At 42.4% G+C, this 20,778-nt stretch overlaps 1 long non-coding RNA gene across 1 annotated transcript in view; it reads right to left on the bottom strand.

Moving 5' to 3' along the window:
• Window positions 1-839: 839 nt before the first annotated feature.
• The window catches only part of LOC119088224, a 34,668-nt gene continuing 14,729 nt past the window's right edge, over window positions 840-20,778 (bottom strand). Inside the window, exons 2-3 of the long non-coding RNA XR_005091849.1 lie at window positions 4,180-4,223; window positions 840-1,342 (exon numbers count right to left, since the gene is read on the bottom strand). This is a non-coding gene — a long non-coding RNA (uncharacterized LOC119088224). The remainder of the gene's footprint in view (window positions 1,343-4,179; window positions 4,224-20,778) is intronic.

Genomic DNA, 20,778 nt, shown 5'->3' with positions numbered 1-20,778 from the left:
AAAAATTCCTTAACAATAAAAAGAATTCTCACGGCATCAAAACATTGGAAAATCAGAAGCCAGCCCACTCAGGAGAAGGCTAAGGAGACAAGAAGAGCAAGAAAGAGAAAAAGGAAAAAGAGAAAAAGGTAAGGTAATGATCTAGATAGGATCCTGGAACACAATAAGAAGTCATCGCTGGGCTGGAGAGAGAGCTCTGTAGATAATAGCCCTTGTTGCTTTTCCAAATTCAGTGCTTAGCATCCATAGACAGCTAACAGCATCTATAACTAACTCTTCCAGAGGACCCAGTGCCCTCTTCTGGCACACACCTACACTGGCATATGTACGTGTGTGTGTGTGTGTGTGTGTGTGTGTGTGTGTGTGTGTGTGTGTGTGTGTGTTCCAAAATACACCAATACAACCTACTTGGTCTGAAGGATGCTGTATGTATGTTTTCAGGGCTGATCCTTTGGTATTGCTTAACTAACTGGTGTAGTCTTCCCTGTGAGAGACTATTTCTACCCATCCCAGCATTCCTTAGCTGCCTATAGTTCTTTGTGTAGGGTTGAGGCCTCCTGAACTCTCTCCTGTCCCCATTAGCAGGTCTACTGATGTCATCCTTTAGGCAGTCATGTTAATAAGACCTTATGGATGTAGCTTCTGACATGACATCCCTAGAAGACAGTCTCACAGCAAACTCCCCGGGCCTCTGGCTCTTACAGTCTTTGCTCAGTCTCTTCTGGGGTGGTCCCTGGGCCTTAGGTGCAAGGAGTTGTGTTGTAGGTGTGTGAGCACCTATGCTTCCTCACGGGACCAAGGTCACCTGATATGGCCTCGAGGAATTAAAATCTGGCCAGTTGGAGGGGCCACAGCACAACTGAGCCTGTGACAATTTTATTGAGAGCAATCAGACTATTTGTACCTTTATCAGATACAGACTATAATGACAATTGCCAGGATCATACAGCTGTAGTTGCCAGGATACAGTGACGTTTGCAAGTCATACAGGGTACACAAGGTTAATGTCTAATATCAGTTGTCCTGTCAAGCCTTCATGCTTCCTTGACTACTAAGGGAACGTACAGAGAAACACAAAGCAGTGCTTTGCTGCCCGCGGGAGTGCATTGGTCTCTCAGGAACTGGAAGGTACATTGTGCTCCAGGAGCCACGGACTCTAACCTGCAAACCCTGTGATGCATACCTCTCGAGGCAGCTAGGCCAGGCCAGCTCCATGGTTCCCTGTATAAATGTGTCCATTGGGACTGAGCTCCACACTCTGCACTTTGATTGGTTGTGGTTTTCTGTAATTGTCTCCATCTGTTGAGAAGTTTCCTTGACGAGGGGTGAGGACTACATTCATCTGTGGGTGTAAGGACAAACGTTAGAACGTAGTTAGCAATTATGCTGGTTTGGTGAGGTGGTGGTGGTAGGTTCTTCTCCAAGATCCATGAATTAACTATCCCTGGGTACTTGGTAAGTTTTCCAGTATCAGGCATGATTTCCTACTTGTTGAGGAGGTCTTACGTCCAATTGGACAGTTATTGGTTACTACCCAGGTATACGTGTCTGTCACTCCTGTGCCCTGAGGGTAATTGTGTCATGTGACCCTTGATGTGGTTCATAGGTGTCAGAGCTGGGTAAGACTATCGGTTGCTTCTATCCCTTAGAAACTTGCATGCCACCGCATGGTATCCTGAGAGCTAGTCCTCAAGGAGGAGGCATTTGGGTCAGTTCAAGTTCAGGGGCCTCTGGGCCTGGTGTGTGAAGTGCATGGAAATTCAGCTAAGGAAATCAAAACCAACACGCTTTAATTAATGGTAATACAAGGCTGGAGAGATGAACCAGCCAGTAAGATTGCATACTGTTTTTCCAGGTGACCAAAGTTTGGTTCCTGGCACCCACTCCAGGCTTCTCACAAGCTCCTGTGTCACCTCAGGAGATCCAGTACCTTCTGGACTCTGTGGGCACCAAACTTGCCACTGCATATGTGCACTCGTGTGTACACACACACATACACACACACACACACATACACACACGTGAGCCTTAAAATATGTTTTTAACCTCTAATCTTAAAAGAAGAAAGGAAAGATGTTAGAGACAGTTTGGGCATCCTTAGCTCAAGGTAATAGAGCTCAAAGTAATAAGAATCTTATTCACAAAAGATTCAAGGTGATAGACATGCTCAGCTTTTGTCCCAACATTTAAACTGAAAATAAAGGAAAGGATACTGTGAAGCTACATTAATAAATTTGCCCCTAAAACATATATGTACTTATGGTAGAGGTTTAGACAATTGTCCAAGTAAGTTTTATCAAATTACATTACTATTACTTACTTTTATTTGTTATTACTTTTATTATCAGGATCTGGAAGACATCTTCCAGGTGTTCATTTTTCTCTTTGACCCACATTCTCTGCAGACACGTGCATAGGCGTTGCCCTTGGAAATCACTGTACATCTAAATACTACAGCAGCCAGCTCTCCTCTGCAGAGGGGAGCATCAGCTCCTTCAGGAGCCATGGCGAATTCCTTCAACTCTTCAGTCCTCTTCAAGTCTTCCCTCTCTTTGTGATCACTAGCAACATCATGGGCATGCTTAGTGCTGGCTGCTAAGGGAGGCACACACCTTCATGGGTAAGCTCACTAAATGCTCAACAAATGGTAGCTAGAAGTCAAAATAAACAAATTCCTTAAAAGTGATAAACATCTAATATTTTTTTTTTCCTCACACAAAACCCTTAAATGACCAAAGCATCATTTTTGCTTCATATTAAAGACTTGACTCAGCTGGGCAGTGGTGGCACATGCCATTAATCCTAGGAGGCAGAGGCAGGCTGATCTCTGAGTTCAAGGCCAGCCTGGGCTACAGAGGGAGTTCCAGGATAGCCAGGACTGTTCCACAGAGAAACAACAACAACAACAACAAAAAAGACTTGACTCCTAGGCTGGGAAAATGAGTGTTGGCGTACCACACAACCAGGAGGACATGAGTTCGGATCCCCAGTACTCATTTAAAAGCTGAGTGCAGCCCCATATGTCCATAACTCAGTGCTGGGGAGGCAGAGACAGGGGGAACCCTAGAGCTTGCTGGCCAGCAATAATAAACTCCAAGTTCACTAAGGGACCCTGTCTCAAAAGATAAGGTGGACAATGACTGAGGAAGACACGTCCACATTGTACATACATACATACACACATACCAGCATGCACACATGCCCACATACATACACAAACATATGCATAACACACACAAAGATGAAAAGTAAAAGATGGACTCCTCATGTTATTTGTTCATCCTCAAGTATTCTGGCTGTTTGGTATTTTCTCTATGTCCTCCTACAAATTAGAAATATACATCTTTAGTAACCTGCTGTTTTCTTTCCTCAGTTTTTAAAACACTGCTCAGCTACTTTGATGGTTTCTCCCTTTATCTAAGCTTGGTGGTGCATGCCAATAATCTCAACATCAGTAAGAATATGGCAGGGATATCACAGCTTGAGGCCAGTCTGGTCTCCATAGTGAGGCCCTGTCTCCTGGAGGGCAAGAGGGTAGGTTAGAAAACTGGGAGAGAGGAGGGGAGGGGGAGGGGAGGGGAGGGGAGGGGAGGGGAGGGGGGAGGGGAGGGGAAGAAGAGAGGGGAGGAAGGAGGCCAGGAGAAGAGGGAGGAGGGGAGGAGAGGGGAAGAAAAGAGAGGAAGGGAGAAGATAGGAGAGGAGTAAAGTGTGAGGGGAGGAGATGAGAAGGGAGGAGAACAGAGGGAATGGAGGAGGAGGGGGAAGAGGGAACTGAGGAGGAGAAGAGGAAAGAAATTCTTGATTTCTGGTTCTGACTTCAAATTTCCGTCAAGACTCTACCTACATTTTGAAGTAATCCGTTTAGACGGCAGGAATTTTACAAATAAATTCTGAAGTCGGACACTAGATGGCAATGTCTGTAAACTACGCTCTTTGCGGGGAGTTGGTGTCCGATGGTTTCCTCTGTTTAGGTTTCCTGTGGGGATGGGCTGTTTGTGCTTAGTTTTGACTCTAGTGGGGTATAAAAATGGATGATTATTTAGGCTGTTCAGATTTTTTATGTTGTTTTTAAAAAATCAAATCATTTTTGAAACAAGATTTTCTCTCTGTGTAGCACAAGCTAGTCTGGAGTTTCCTGTATAACCCAGATTATCCTTGAATTCACAGTCCTCCTCCTACCTAGACTTCCCGAGCTCAAGCATCGCAAGTGTAAGTCACCAAACCTAGAAAAAGACGTATTTTTATTAGTCGACAAAGAAACCCTACCTTTCATTCTTAAAAGTAAGTTCTTTTTATATCTTGTATGATCATTAATTTAAATATTTAAATATTTTCTCACTTTTTAAAAATAAATTTAATTCATGGCACTTTAAGTAGATTTATTTCTTTGAAATAACTAAGCTTTCTTATTTAAAATCACAGAGGTGCAAAAGTGAAACCAAATGATATACATAATAGAAAGACATGCTTTTCCTTATTTAATATATTTATATTATGAGAGTTTGGACACAGAGACTAGAAAATAAAATGGAATACTTCTTTGAAACGCAATTTTTTTTCGAGACAGGGTTTCTCTGTGTAACAACCCTGGCTGTCAAGAACTTACTCTAGATCAGGCTGGCCTCAAACTCACAGAGATCCACCTGCCTCTGCCTCCCAAGTACTGGGATTAAAGGTGTGTACCACCATGTCTGGCTGAAACACAATTATTTTAAGGACATACACCTTGAATTCTGGCTCTCCAGAGGTTGAGACAAGAGGACATCAGAGCAAGGCCAGCCTGAACCAGATAGTTAAGACAACTATATCAACAAATAAAGCAATAAAGTCACTGTTCCATGAATCTTCTATTTTTCTTGGGAAATTAAACTGCCAACTGGCATTTAGTTCATAGTAAACATATAATCAATTAAATAAAATATAGTTATAATAGCCAAAGAGTTTTCATTATAAGAAGTCATATAGAGTTCTTAGACAAATATGCCAAACCCAACTCAGAAATTGACCTTAGGACCTTGGTCAGATTTTTGGGCTTTTCTGTAACACGATTTTATAATATCTGAAATCATGTTGTCTTCGTTCGTCTTGTTCTGATATAATAGAATACTCCCAGAGAAGGCATTTTGGTTTATAACTTGAAGGTCCAAGGCACAGTGGCTTCTGAGGAGGACCGCTCATAGCAACACATGCTGGATAGGGACTGTGAAAGACACTGAGGACAGGAAACAGGAAACAACCATACAAGAAGACAGAGGCCAGGGAGGAGGCGGGCTTGCTATTCCTGAGAAGTCATTCTCAAAGACTAACCAGTGCTGAGAACTCTGTACCTAGAGATGAGCATGAAGAGTACCTTCCAAGGCTGGTATCCTGTCATCCAGTTGTCTCCCACAAAGCTTCACCTCAAAAAGCTTCTCCCACCTCTCAATATTATTCTACCACAGAGCAAGTTTCTAGGGTCTGATCCCGTGTGGAAACAGACTATCGCAAGCCACAGCGGAGGTTCTTCAGGAAAACGGACTAAAATGAACTAACGTGAGCAAAGGTCTTAAGAATACTCACTGAACTGACAGTATTTGAGGTTTACAAGTTAAAGAAAACACACTGCTGTGTATTTTTAAAAAGATTAACACGTATGCGTTTACACAGACAGTTATTATATGTAACAGTCATACTAACACTTTGTGAACGCTACCTCTACGATGTCACCTGTCTAACTTTTCCAGTAGAATGAAGGACCGAGTAGTTGTCAGAGGAATCACAGAACTATAAAGATAAGCAGATAAAAGTCTAACAGAAAAAATGGTCTGAAAAACAGACAAAGGGCTTTCTAGATGCTTAATTGCTTAAGTTGTTTGTTTTGAGACAGGATCTCACTGTGTAGACCAGGATGGACTCAAACATACCTGCTTCTTCCTCTCAAGTCACTGTTCATATTTTTTTTTAATTTTTAAGCAAGCAGGTTAATGTATTAAAGATATCTATAAATAAATCAGAAAACAGTAATTATAAACACAAATGAACTAAGCTCATCGGTTAAGTGCTCAATTGTCCAACTATATCTTATTAAATCCAGATAAATATTGCATATTAGTGAAAATATATGCTTAATAGATACTAGCCAAAAGAAATCTTGATACATATCAATATTAAAATAATTGTTATGGCCCCAAACAAAAACAGACTATCTCAAAACTTTATTATGGGAGTCTGAGTTCATTGAGAAGCTTTATAAATTTGATGTGATGATGCATGTCCATAATCCTTAGGAGGTAGGTGCAGGAAGACCACAAGTTCAGGGTCATCCTCAGCTACATAGAGAATTTGAGGCCAACCTGGGTTCCGTGAGCTCCTGATTCACAAACACAAAATGAAAGCAGAAATGAAACTACAATGATTTTAATCTTGTATCCATCTGATGAAAATGTCCAAAACTGTCAAGTCATTGGCTGATAGAGTTCCAGAAGAAACTGGCAAATATACCATATAAACAGAAATTTCAGTATCTATTCACTCACTTCCTTCAATATCTGTATGTTTCCTTGCTAGGAATCATTATTATTGGTAGTGTACCTGCGGGCTGAATGATAAAAACCCTCAACTCTTTGAAGCCTAGATTATAATGGAGGGACAGAAATATATACAAGTACATAAATACAGTAAAGCCTTGCTAAATACACCTAGGATATCATGAATTCTGACACAGAGTAGGTGTTTTCCTCCTGTCCACCACAAACCCCAATATCTATACTCAATTTTCGCAAACTGGGCCAACAACACTACGTTATGTACCAAGGAATTCCCAAATATCATTGATACTTTCCTGAAATTCATTTAGAGAACAGCCACCACCAGATGGCGCCAAGCCAAACTTAGGACCACTGGACAGTGGAAAAAAAGTGTTATCAAGATATCAAATTTGTTTTTAAAGTCAAGAAAAAGTAGATCACAGACAACAGTTTGGAGAGAAAGGGGACTTTTTTGCTGTTTTCGGAGACAGGGTCCCTCTGTATAGACCAGGCCTGCCTCTGCCTGCCAAGTGCCGAGATTAAAGAGAGATGATAGTTTATATAACAATCCTAACCTCAAGTAATAAACACATGCTGTGGGATGTTCTGTATGTCCTGTGGGAGCCCTTCTTGGGTTCTTTGTGGCGTTACCCAGCAGGTCCGCATAGAGGATGATTAGGACCATGGGCCTGAGTGCAGGTGTTTGAGATGGTCTGCACTTGGCTGTGCTGGGGGATGGTCTGTATGTCAAGTTGTTCTGATTGATCAATAAATAAAACCTGATCAGCTGTGGCTAGGCAGGAAGGATAGGCGGGACTAACAGAGAGGAGAAATAAAAGGACAGGAAGGCAGAAGGACTGACTGCCAGATGCCGCCAGCACAAGAAGCATGTGAAGATGCTGGTAAGCCACGAGCCACGTGGCAAGGTATAGATTTTTAGAAATGGGTTACTTTAAGATATAAGAACCGTTAGCAAGAAGCCTGCCACGGCCATATAGTTTGTATGCAATATAAGTCTCTGTGTTTACTTGGTTGGGTCTGAGCGGCTGTGGGACTGGCGGGTGACAAAGATTTGTCCTGACTGTGGGCAAGGCAGGAAAACTCTAGCTACAGACACACCTCTTAAAAGTGCCACTTTCTTCAAGCTTATGGGGACCAATTACAGTCAAACTACCACAGTATCTCATACCTCTAATCCCAGGACTTCAGAAACTGAGGTAAGAGGTTTCCCATCAGGGGCTAAATAACATGACCCTGTCTCCAAAAAGGGAAAAAAAAAATGGGGGAGACTTGACTAATCAACATCAAAACCAATGATTAATCTATAATAAATAAAGTTTTTGAGCAGAAAAAAAAATGACAAAACAAAGATACCAGGAAGGTCAAAAAGCATGTGAGAAGACAGGATTATTAATACCAGCCGGGGAGGAAACACTGAGATTGAATAGATGGGTTTCTGATTTATAATGAATTCATAATGAATTGGGAAGAGATACTCCTCTCGTGTAGAGGGAACGATAGAAGTAAAACATCACCATTTGGCAACCTCCATAAAAATAATGCATTAGGACAAAATTGCCAACCTATGCTAAAACTATTGGCTTGAAATTTGGTGAAGAACAGGATAGTCCTATAGCCTCAAGAGATCTCTCCACAGATTATTACAGAGAGGGAAACAGAACCATGAGAGACCTGGAAAACAACCGCAGAAGCAAAGTTGGCATCACTCAAAATGGAGAAAATTGACATTTTATGGTTCCTGGAATGTGGCACTCAAAAGAACACCCCCCCCCGTTAGTGTTCTAGCTAAGTATGAGTCATCTAAATAGAATGGACGAGATAATTTTCTTGTGAATAAGAACTATATTGAGAGACATTTCATAAAACAGTTCACCAAGACTGTAAAAATTATCAAGAATCGTGGCAGGAGCCTGTGGAAGTATCCCAGATCAAAGAAACAAACGGGGCAGCTAAACGTAATGCCTGGTCCTAGACTGGGCTCTGTGCTAGGTCAGGGAGGGGCGGGAAAGGGTGAAAAGGGAGGATTATAAAAGACACTGGGACAATTGATGAATTTTACAATTTACTGTTGATTAGATATAATAAGCTGTGTTAGTGTTAACTTTTCTGACTTTGATAATTGAATATCTTCACTCTTAAAAAATATAGCTTAAGGATTTGAAGCAAATTTGGATCATAACTCAAATGATCCAGAAATAACATACATAAAAGAGAGAATGAGATATCAACGTGGCTAAAATGATAACTGAACTGGACTGGTGAAGGGCCTCCAAGAATGCTTTGTAATGCAATCTAAACCTTTTTAATGCCTTGAATTATTTTGAAATTAAATGCTAAAAATAGGAAGGAAATAAATGAGAAAAAATAAAAATAGTAACCATTTGCTTGCATAATTTTCTCCATAGTTTGCCTCTTTTTCATATGCCAAAAGCCTAAATGAAAAACTTCAACCAAAGGCAAACTGGCGGGAAAAGAAAGAAAAACACATTTAGCTGTACCAGTAGAAACTTCGATTTCCTGAGTTAAGTGGTGGGATGACGTACATTTATTATTTTATTATGCATACATATTTGCGTACACATCAAATACTGTATCTTGTAAGAGAATGAGACTGGGCATAGAGGGTGGGGTGAATCTCAGGAGCTGTGTGCCCTTGAGGCATCTGGCCTTGAATATGTTTCTCTCTCTGTACTTGAGGTTTCTCAGCTGGAAAATGGAATAAACCGGTCTACTGTGTAGTTTTGTTGGAACGCGCTTGGCAGCAAGGACATGTTAAATGGTATTGTTATTACTGTCTTTTCTCTACCAGGCAGTTCTCCAAAGAAGGCATAAAGAAACATCTACTCCTGTTCACCACAGACAAAACAGGATAGACCTAAGAAAAGACTGCACCCATGTGCAACTTGGTGAACCTAGGTGTTTATTGCGGTGACTTATAGGAACGTGGATGACTCAAAGGCAGGTAGTTACACTGTGGAAGAGTCCCACGCCCAGCTGACATGACTCACAAAAAGCACCTTGAGGAACTGAGGTGGCTAGGTTAGGAAAGAGTCCCCAGCAGCGTGGATGTCTCTTGAAAATGCTATAACCGCTGAAGAGGCCGAGGGCAACTCTCAGGCACCTACACTACTGAAGACTTCCGCTCCATCAACTGTTTACCTCCAGGAGAGGAAGGACCTGGTGATCCTTGAGGAAAGAAAGTTCCTGAGCACCTGGAGCTCCGCCTGCCCCAGGAGTCCTGTGAGCACCTGCCCTCCTCCCACAGGAGAATATTAATAGGTCTGACCTCTTGATGGTCTTCTGTGGGTGATCATTACTGCTCTAATTCAAGATGGCAACAGTTACAGCCAGCCCCCAGAAAACAACTGTGTTGTACAGCCACAAAGATGGGGCTTGATGAAAGTGATAAGGGTTTAGAATAATTCTGATAGTCAATTGGTATGGAAGTTATCTAGAAATAAAATTAATGTAATGTTTGAAATCATCAGATAGTTATAGCACCAAGAAGCTCTGTGTATCATTTCCCAACTCACTCCATAGCCTGGAAGGAAGAGACTTGGAGAAAAAAAAACAGACATTTCTATGGAAAGGTCCAGAGGAACACCCCACAGTAAGAGAACCATGCAGGAAGTACTGCCTCAGAAGAGGTGGATGTAACCAGTCAGGGATGCTGTCACGGGCGTCACCTTTCTTTGCACTCTTTGGGAGGCCACCACTCAGATCCCAAATAAAAACACTGAGGCCTATTCTTAGTTATGAAAGCCTGGCCTCTGTTACTAGAAAACACAGTGCTTTTCTCCTGAGCAAACTCCCTGTTCTAGTCATATCGGTAAATGCAGTCTAGCTTAACTTGTTTCTAGCCAACTTTTCTAACTTAAACTATCCTGTTTCTCTTTAACTGTGTTTTGTCTCTGGGCTTTTTACCTTTCTGTATTCTATATATTTTTCTTTCCTTCTTACTCACTGGCTGGCTGTGTAGCTGGGTGGTTGGCCCCTGGCATCCTCCTTTCCTTCTCCTGTTCTCACTCCTCCCTCTTCTCTAGATTTCTCCTTCTATTTATTCTCTCTACCTGCCAACCTCACCTATCTTCTCTCCTGCCTAGCTATTGGCCATTCAATTCTTTATTAGACCAATCAGGTGTTTAGGGCAGGCAAAGTAACACAGCTTTACAGAGTTAAACAAATGCAACATAAAAGAATGCATCACATCTTTCTATCACTAGACAAATATTCCACAGCATAAACAAATGTAACACATCTTAAACTAATATTTCACAATAGTTGGGTGCTAATTTCCTAGATTAACTAGGAGTGTCTCAAAGCATGCCTGACAGGATCATTTTCTACCATAGAGTAAGTGAATCCATTTTGGCATGAAGGAAAAAAATGAATCTTACATGTGCCCACCTTGCTTAAACAATTTCCCTAGAGTATATTTACTTTAGGTTTTTATTATATAAAACAAATTTTTTTAAAAAGCTCATCTCTCAGGCCGGGCAGTGGTGGCGCAGGCCTTTAATCCCAGCACTCAGGAGGCAGAGCCAGGCGTATCTCTGTGAGTTCGAGGCCAGCCTGGGCTACCAAGTGAGTTCCAGGAAAGGTGCAAAGCTTTACAGAGAAACCCTGTCTTGAAAAACAAAAAAAAAAAAACAAAAAAAAAAAAGCTCATCGAGAGAGAGAGAGAGAGAGAGAGAGAGAGAGAGAGAGAGAGAGAGAGAGAATATTGTGCCCATGTCATGAGACCCCTGAGCAAGACCACCACAGAGCCAATATCTGACGAAAAACACACAGGGGTTTATTGATAACAAGCAAGCCCAGGCTTGGTCCATGTCCAACACTCTGACACAGTGGGTGGAGGAGGACGGCCCTGAGCTCTCAGACTGAGGGGTTTTAAAGGGAGAAACCGCAAGCAGGGTGGTACAAGCCTTTCTGTCATATGATTGGGTGAAGATGTGTAACCTCTGAATTTACTGGTTGGGAGTTACAGTTATCTTTTGTTCATGACCCTCCCAGAAACTGCTTGCTCAAGTCTCGGGAAACTGAAATTGAGGCCTGATCTCTGAGAGAAGACTGAGCAGCCTGTTATGGCATCTGCTTGGTCCTTTCAAGAGCAATCCCTTCATTCAAGGACAGTTTTCTGTCAGGGATCTAGAAGAACTGACTGAACATTTAGTCCTTCTGAATCATTTGTCTTATGAAAACGGAGTTCACAGACAGCTAACCTGAGCTGGTTGAACTTAAGACAGTACGAACAGAAGAGCAAATCTGCCATTAAAGAACATAAGCAATACCAGCTGTTTGGCATTGCAGATCCCAAGCATTTTCCCCCGGGCATAAAGTAGAGGCAACCTTTCTATCCAAACACTAGGAATGATTGCTGATGAACTGCTGTGCTAGTCACGGCTGTGTGGGAAACACTGGTGGTCACTTGTTTCAGTTTTTTGTTTGTTTGTTTGTTTTGGTTTTTTTTTTGAGACAGGGTTTCTCTGTGTAGTTCTCACTCTGTAGCCCAGGCTGGCCTCGAACTCTCAGAGATCTGCCTGGCTCTGCTTCCCAAGTGCTGGGATTAAAGGCGTGCGCCGCCGCCGCCGCCGCCGCCCTCAGTTTTTAATTTCATCAGTATTGGTGATTAATATTCAATATCAGCTGCACACCCTCTTGTTTCATATCACTGTGATGAGTGTTAACTAACACAGTTCTACCCCTCCTTTGTCCTTTGTTGCTTTCTATATACAAGTGGAGGCAATTCAGAGATGATGGCAGATAGTACAGCGGGGGGCTTGTAAGGAAATTCATTATCAAATCCTTAGAGCTACAAGTGTAAGAATTAAACACCCAACCGTTGTCCTGTGTTTACTCTAAGGGCTTTGCCTCAGGTCATATGCTCTGCAGATGGTGGACTCTGCAGAACCCTCATAGCAACTAGAATAAGTGTCCTGAGAGATGTAATTATAGAGGGGTTGCAGGTAGTGTGGGGGACCGTGCTCAGAGCCATGAATGCTGCATTTGAGTCTGTAGAACAGGCTGCTGAGGAAGAAGCATTAGTAACAGCAGGTAGTTTTCAAGGAAAGGATTAAAAAGTCACTGTGCGGCTAGAGAGCTAGTTCAGTGGTTAAAAGAGTATGCACTGCTCTTGTGTAGGACCCAAGTTCAGTTCCCATACCAGGTGGCTTACAACTCATCATAATTCCAGATTCAAGGATCTGATACCTCTACTCTCCTCTGGCACTAGCACTCACATGTACATGCCCACACACACACACACATAATTAAAAATAAATATTTTTTAAAAGTCACTTTGTGGCTGGGTGGTAGTACATGCCTTTAATCCCAGCACTCAGGAGGCAGAGGTCAGGCAGATCTATTAATTTGAGGCCAGCCTGGTCTACAAAGGGAGTTCCAGGACAGACAGAGCTACACAGAGAAACCCTGTCTTAAAAAGCCACAAAGAAAAAAAAAGGCACTTGTTACCAACTAAAAAGATCACATGTCCAAAAGCATCTCAAAGAATGAAAATTCATCTCTCTTCAATTCCCATATTAATGAAAACAGAGATAATGTCTCAGTTCACTAATTCTATTTTGGGCAAATTATCTTTAAGAAACAAATATAACAGTACCAGATAAAGGAAGATGTTAGTGCATTACCACCACAAGACTGTCAATATTTGAAGTGGGAACTCCTGATTCACATGGTGAACTGAATGGATGGACCACTTCCGTTCTCTCTTAAATGCCTATTAAAATGATGATAATAACAATAATACTGAAAAATAAACATGCCTAAAAGATCAGAACAGCGGGAGAAAAAACTCAGCATGTGAGGCAATGCACATGTATTGTGGAGTAGGAGCCAGTTACTCAGCACTGAGGGAGAAGGAAGCTGGAAAGACCCGTGAGCCAGGCCTGCAGGAAGGGCATTCGAAGTCGGCCGTGAGAGAAGTTGGAGATGCTGCCAAAGAGGCAGATAGCCTCTGAAGAGCCCAGCATCGTCTTCCAAACGCCCAGGCTGCAGATTCCTTCCTTACAGAGCAAGAACCAGACAGAGGCAGGCACAAGACAGCAGCATTTCCCTAGGCAGCAACTGGAGAAATGCATACCCCTGACTTAGCCACTTACTCTCGGAAAAGTCTATCCTTACGGGATCATTTTAGAGATGTGTAGATTGTACGTATCATGTTTCTCTTTGCTGGATCATCTAAGGGAAAAGTCTGAAGCAGGCCTAAATTACCAACCATAGGGTGAGAGCAGATAGAGTGTTATATCACTCAATGTGTTAGACGCCTACTTATAATAATAAGTTGACATGGAAGATGGCCATGACAAATCAATGAGCAGTAGAGTCAGAGAAGAAAAATAAACTTTAGGTAGACATTTTGTAGGAAAAATATTATGTGTGTGTGCTTTTGCTTTCTCTGTGTGTGAGAGACAGTACTGAGAACTGAACCTCGGGGCTTTGCACATGCCAGGAAGGTGATCTATCATGATCTGACCCCTGACCCCTTTTCTACTTTTGAGTTTGAGACAGAGTCATGCTAAGTTGCCCAGGTTAGCTTGGAATTCACTGTGTAGCTTAGGTAAGCTTTGGAATTGCAATCCTCCTGTCCAGTTGGAATTAAAGGCCTGCACCACCAGGCCTGATCTATATGTGTGTATTTATAATAGGCATGCATAATTTATAATCATTTTAGAATACGTATTTCATTATGTAATACTTTTATTAATCTTTGTACAATAGAGTTTGATCATGTTTCCCCTCCCAACTCCCCACAAGTCCTCTTCACCTCGCTACCCACCCAATTTCATGTTCTTCCTCTTTCTTTCTCACCTCTCTTTAGTCAAAATCAAAAAAAAAAAAAATGAAAATCAAAACAAGCAAAAAGCCAAAAAATGAGACCAAAAGAAGCCAAAACAAAAAGTACACACTTGACTATACACACACACACACACACACACACACACACACACACACACACAAAACCCACAAACAAAAAAATGTCATGGAGCTCATTTTGAGTTGGCCAGTTACACCTGGGGCTTGCCCTGGAGTATGGCTGATGTACCCAGTGACACTACATTGAAGAAACCTGCTTTTCCCTTTGCCAGAAGGCATCAATTTCAAATAGCTTCTTGGTTAGAGAGAGAACCCTGTGTCCACTCTCTGCTCTCAGTGCCAGGACCCTGTCAGACTTGTGTCTGTGCAGGCTGCCTCAGTCTCTGCCAGTTCATGTGTGTGGCTGTCCCGTTGTTTCTGGAAGACACTGTTCCCTTGGAGTCATCAACCACATCCGGCCGTTACAATCTTCCCACCTTGTCTTCTGTATAGATCCCTGAGCCTTGAGGAGAGGCCTTTGATGAAGACATCCCATTTAGGACTGTGCTCATGAAGTGCTCCAAAGTCTCTCACTCTCTGCACATTGTCCAGTTATGGGTCTTCTCTGTTAATTACTACCTACTGCAGGAAGAACCTTCTCTGAGGAGGGTTTAGCAGGATCTATGAATTTGGCAATGTCGTTAGGAGTCATTGTATTGCTATGGTCCTTTGTCAGAACACTAACAGTAGGTCTTCCCTGAGGCCATCCCCTCTCTAGTCTTGGTTTTCTTAGTTTCCACTTTAGCAGTCTCAGGTATGTGTCCCATCTCACCCAATCAAAAGTAACTGCGTACTCCCATAACATCTGTGCCGCTATTATACCAGTGTGGCTTGCCGGCAGGTCACTATTATAGCTTTCAGGGTTTCTATCTGAGTGATACTGATTATCTTTCTCCTCCAACAGTGTACAGAGTAACTTCTAGCGGCATGAATTCTAGGTCAGCAGCAGCTCAACTTTTCCATGTTTGATGACATAAATAAGTGTTATTTTCAGCAAAAAGACCTTGAGCATCAGGGTATGGGGAAAAACAGAGCCTGTGGTGTCTGGGGAAGGAGTGTAGTGAGATATTGTGTCCCCCAATATATTGTGTACCCTAATAAAACTTACCTAGGGTCAGAGAACAGAGCAGCCACTAGATTAGACATAGAGGCCAGACAGTGGTGGCACACACCCTTAATCCAGGCATTCCAGAAGCAGAGATCCATCTGGATCTCTGTGAGTTCAAGGCCACACTGGAAACAGAGCAAGGCATGATGACACAAACTTTTAATCCCAGGATTTGAGATCTCGTGTCTTGCTTGGGAAAGACACATGCCTTTAATCCCAGGAAGTGATGGCAGGAAGCAGAAAGGTGTATAAGGCATGAGGACCAGGAACTAGAAGCTTTTACGCTTTTAGGCTTTTAAGTAGTTCAGCTGAGATCCATTCGGGTGAGGACTCAGAAGCTTTCAGTCTGAGGAACAGGATCGGCTGAGGAGTTGGTGAGGTGAGGTTGGGTGTGGCTTGTTCTGTCTCTCTGATCTCTCAGCTATCACCCCAATATCTGGCTCTGGGCTTTTTATTGCAAGACCTTTTAAAATTTGTGTTACAGACCCCTTTGACCAATGAATTAAGAGGATATACCTCTCCTGGCACTGGAGGTTTTACTTGGTGGCATAAGATGTCTAGTTGATCCAGGCGGTGGTGGCGCATGTCTTTAATCCCAGCACTCAGGAGGCAGAGGCAGGCAGATCTCTGTGAGTTTGAGGCCAGCCTGGGCTACAGAGCGAGTTCCAGGACAGCCAGAGCTACACAGAGAAACCCTGTCTCAAAAAACAAAAACAAACAAACAAAAAAAGATGTCTAGTTGGGGTATTGTTCCCCTCCCCCATTATACAGTGACCCCATTTTAAATATCTTTGATGTATCTATTTTAGGATACTTCTACAGTAGTAGGTTCCCATGTGGCTTTTCAAAAGGCCTTTAGTGTTAGTTAATTGTTCCTCCCCATACTCTCTTTTACCCTGCCTAGTTCATCCCTTTGCTCTAGTTATTATATAATATATAAAATATATAAACTCTTTTTTTCTTTAGACAGAGTCTCATGTGCCCCAGACTGGCCTCACACTCACTCTCCAGCCCAGGATAATCTTGAACTTCTGGTTCTTCCCTCTGCTTCCCAAGTGTGGGGATTACAAGCGTGTGACACCGCACTTGGCTGACTTACCCAGGCTGGGGGACTGAATCTAAGACCTCATGGATGCTTCACAAGCACTCTACAAAATGAGCCACAACCCCTGCCCCGAGTCAGCTCTCCATAGGAAAGGGTGTGACGTCAGGCAGGGAGAGAAATTCACTGTTTACTTTTTCTGTTTCAGTGCTGGCCAGGCACAACTATGTTGCTATTGTTTTTTTGTTTGGTTGTTTTGTTTTTTAAACAGAAAAAGTGTAAGTCCTATGAGCAAAACTCTTGAGGGAATTGTTGCTCATCTCCAAAGACCCCCACCCTAGCAGCGCCAGATCATCAGGAGACTCGCAGCCCAGCCAGGAGTCCGCTCTTAAGGAAAAACAGAGTGCAGTGTTCTCTGAGGCTGACCGCATTCTGCATTCAGTGTGTTCCTTAAGAATGAGAACTGTGTGCTGTCCCAGTCTGGAAGTGCTCTATGTAAGCAGGGGTGAAAAGATCAATCAAAACTCTAGCCTTCTCCAGCTTCTCCCTTCTCAGGATTTTACAGATAGGCAGAATCCCCATAGTCATCCTGACCTCTCAAGTTAGATTTTGTGGCCTTTTTAAAAAAAAAAAAATTCTATTACTTTATAGAAATTAGAATGTAAACAAAGACACAATAAAATTCCTAACTGAAATTTTTTGTTAAAATTTTTAGAAAAGTATGAAATAAATGCAAGTATATAGTAAGATTTCCCAATATTCAACTCTTGATATTGAGAGGCAAATAATGCTTTGTTGTAAGGTTAGGCCTCTGAATTCTATGCCCTAGATGCCAGAAGCAGCTCCCTATCCCATATGACAACCAAAAGATATCTTCTGAAATTGCCTAATATCCCTTGGAGGACAAAAGGGGCCCCTGTTGGGAGCAAACTGTAATGGAATAATATTCAGCTGCCAAAGGATGGGTTATTTCTATAATCATTTATAAAACAATTTCTAAGATAAAACAATATATAAACAGTGAAAAATAGAAAATTGCATTATTTTATGCCAATATTGTAATGATTAAAGGCCTGGGCTTTGGAGCCAAGTTGCCTGGAATAAAATCTTGGATCTTTCAAACCAGTTAGGTGAGTTGCTTAGACAGTTACTAGATTCCTTTGTTTAAAAGGATTTATAATTAAGGACAGTGGATAAATCTGGTGTGAGGATTATGTGAGGTGACTTGGGTAAAGTCCCCAGGAGAGTGTCTAGCATAGATGTTATAGTGTGTGACCATCATACTGTATCATCACATGTGAATGTGTATCATCACAGTGTTCATAGAATATCTCTGGAAAGACATGTGACAGAAATGATCTCCAGGCAATGGAATGGCTGAGTGAGTAGGGGACATGTATTCTATATTGGATACTCTTTGGTACAGTTTGAGTTTTTCTAGTATTAACTATTCAGACAACTTCAAAAAGATAATTTGGCTTAAAGAAGGTATATAAGCCTATATTCCTTTGTAAATGCACTTTGAAATTTCTGAGTAGCTATTTTGCTCTCTTACTACTATAACGCAAAGGTGCTTGTTGGTAGAGAACAACTAATAGTCCATTGTGTTTCATTCCCAGTCACTTTTTCTTACTGGATAAATATTTTGTTTTGGATTGAGCTCAATGCTTACAGAAATAAGCAGACAAACTTTCAAATGGTTTAAAAGAATGTATAACCTATGGTGTGGATTGTGTGCTTATTTGGATTTGAGTGTGTCTCATCAATGTAAATATCTACACAAACATAATTCTAATTGACAAATGCTGGGACTGAGTTTAGTATGGCATGGTAGCAGTTTATCAGCACACCCAGTATTATGAGTGACAGGGAGACATTGTTAATCCCACAGGTCAAGAATAAGATCAGTACCACAATTTAAAGCCACATTCGAAGCATACTTTAATTAAATACTGGCCAAGTTGATGGACTTTCTGGCCAGGTCCATCTCTGGTTTCTCAGAAAAATGGCCCCAAGTCGTGGTTTGCAGAGGCTTATGTATTTCCCATCAGGTCCAATCAGGGGCAAGCACACATCCTGATGTATTTCCTGCTGGTGAACCTCCCGCCCACATGTGATCAAGCACATCGGTGCAGATGAGTCAAAAAAACTTGTTCAGGGGAGTGAAATCATGTGGCTTGTTATCTCCCATAAACAATAGCCTCCAGCATTTCAGAAACTATCTGTCCTTGGGCAAGGGGCTTGCAGATCAGAGGCATTTTTGTTTCATGGATCTCTTAGGTATAGTAATTAAAACTTAAAATGTAAGTTTGGCTCTCACAACATCTATTTACAGTGTTTATAACTACAAGAGCATTCTCAGGAACTACAAGAAATAAACCAAGGATTAAAAACCACAGGGTTAAGCACACTCAGTCAGTCCTCTATCCTGTGGAAGAACCAAAGTTAGTGGGGAGATCTGGATCTCTGTCCAGGATATAAGAAGTTTAGATTTGGAAAATAGCAAGAGAGAGACTTTGGTGGGCTGGAGCCAAGGTGACCCATGGTGGTAAGACAGAGACACACCATGCAGACAGTGCTCACATGGCGAGTTTTATTAGTGGTAAAGGGGGAATGGAGAGGGAAAGGAAGTGCAGAGCTGCCTTGTGGGGAGAGAGAGAGAGAGAGAGAGAGAGAGAGAGAGAGAGAGAGAGAGAGAGAGAGAAGACTGAGTAGAAAAAGAGAGAAGGTGGTGGGCAGGGCCCACCTTTTATGAGGGGACTTCAAGCATGGGCAGAGATACCACGTAGCAATGAGCGCATGACATAGCCAGGACCTTGAGCCAGCCAAGGTATTTATTGCTTGCATATTGGCCAGATCCCCAGGGGTCTTTTATCTATGTTAATCTCACCAGAGTGGACATCATGTCCTTAATAATAAGCCCCAGTCAGGTAATCATTTTCCTCAAGCTTGCTTCTTTGGAGGATGGTGTTTTCTCCGACTTCCATCATTTCCTAGAATTGTGAACAAGGCTCTTCATGATCTGACCTCCACCTTCCTTTCCAGTCTTTGATTTTAAGATTTAATTCTTCCTTTTCCCTAAATTCTATTCTCCCTGCCCTGTTTCCTTGGTATTTTTGTTCGCCTCACCAGCATGGTCCCCTCTTACCAGGTCTTCTTACTTACACACATGGCCTGTCCTGCCTCAGGTCTTGGCAGATAGAGGCCACAACCTCCAAGGAACACCTCCATCACAGCCCACGAGGAATGTTCTGTGACCCCGAAACACAGCACAGGTGTCTCGGTGGGCTTCAAGAAGGCCCACCCCTCCTTATGTTCCAGCTTGAAAATGAGCGCTGGTTTACAGCTTTCTTCTTGTTAGAGACTGGCCTCCCCTCGTGGGCTCGGTGTTCAAGTTTTAGTGATGGGTTACCATTCCTCAGCATGACTCCTGGCTCCTATCTGTATGTGTAACTGTCACACGGCTGTGTTAGAAACGTCCCAGCAGGGTGTGATGGCGTGTATCTATGTACAATCCCGGCACTCAGGAGGATGAGGTAGGAAGATGGTGAGCTGGAGGGCAGCCCGGGCTACGCAGGAAGCCCTGTCTCAAAGATACCACAACAAACAAACAAAACCCCAGGGGTTCTATGGGTGGAAAGGAGGTTCAAAGATTATTTGTGACATGGTTAAGTACACCTTATCTGGAAGGCTTAGGAAATGGCCAGAAGTATTTCAAATTTCTATTGTTCTTTTGAAATTTTTGGAACACACCTTTAATCCCAGCACTCGGGAGGCAGAGCCAGGTGGAGCTCTGTGAGTTTGAGGCCAGCCTAGTCTACAGAGTGAGTCTACAGGACAGACAGTTTCTTGTATGGCTTAGTTTATACATATATAATATATATAATGGAATGTTTGGTCGCTTAGACCAAAGTCCCCATTCCCTCAGGGTCTTGAAAGAAAGTTCCTGCTTGCTTAAAAGGGGGGTTCCTATCCCTGGCAGAAGGAACTTGGGGCCCTCCCTTAACATATGACTGCTGCCTATTAACTTGTCAAGGTCAATGCTTCCTTAACCCCTGATCATGAGCCACACCCCAGCTCACATGCCTGTTTTCTCCCATTTAACCCTATATGCAACTATAGAATATAAAAGGTGTATTCTTTTTCAATAAATACACAGGCAGCCATCTGTAGCTGAAAATTTTCCTGTGCTCTACCCAGTCTGCAGCCACTCAGACCCAAGTAAACAC

Source organism: Peromyscus leucopus, chromosome 6 (assembly GCF_004664715.2).
Source record: "Peromyscus leucopus breed LL Stock chromosome 6, UCI_PerLeu_2.1, whole genome shotgun sequence".
NCBI lineage: Eukaryota > Metazoa > Chordata > Mammalia > Rodentia > Cricetidae > Peromyscus > Peromyscus leucopus.
The sequence above is the reverse complement of the archived record's forward strand: the minus strand, read 5'-3'. Positions and strand labels throughout refer to the sequence as shown.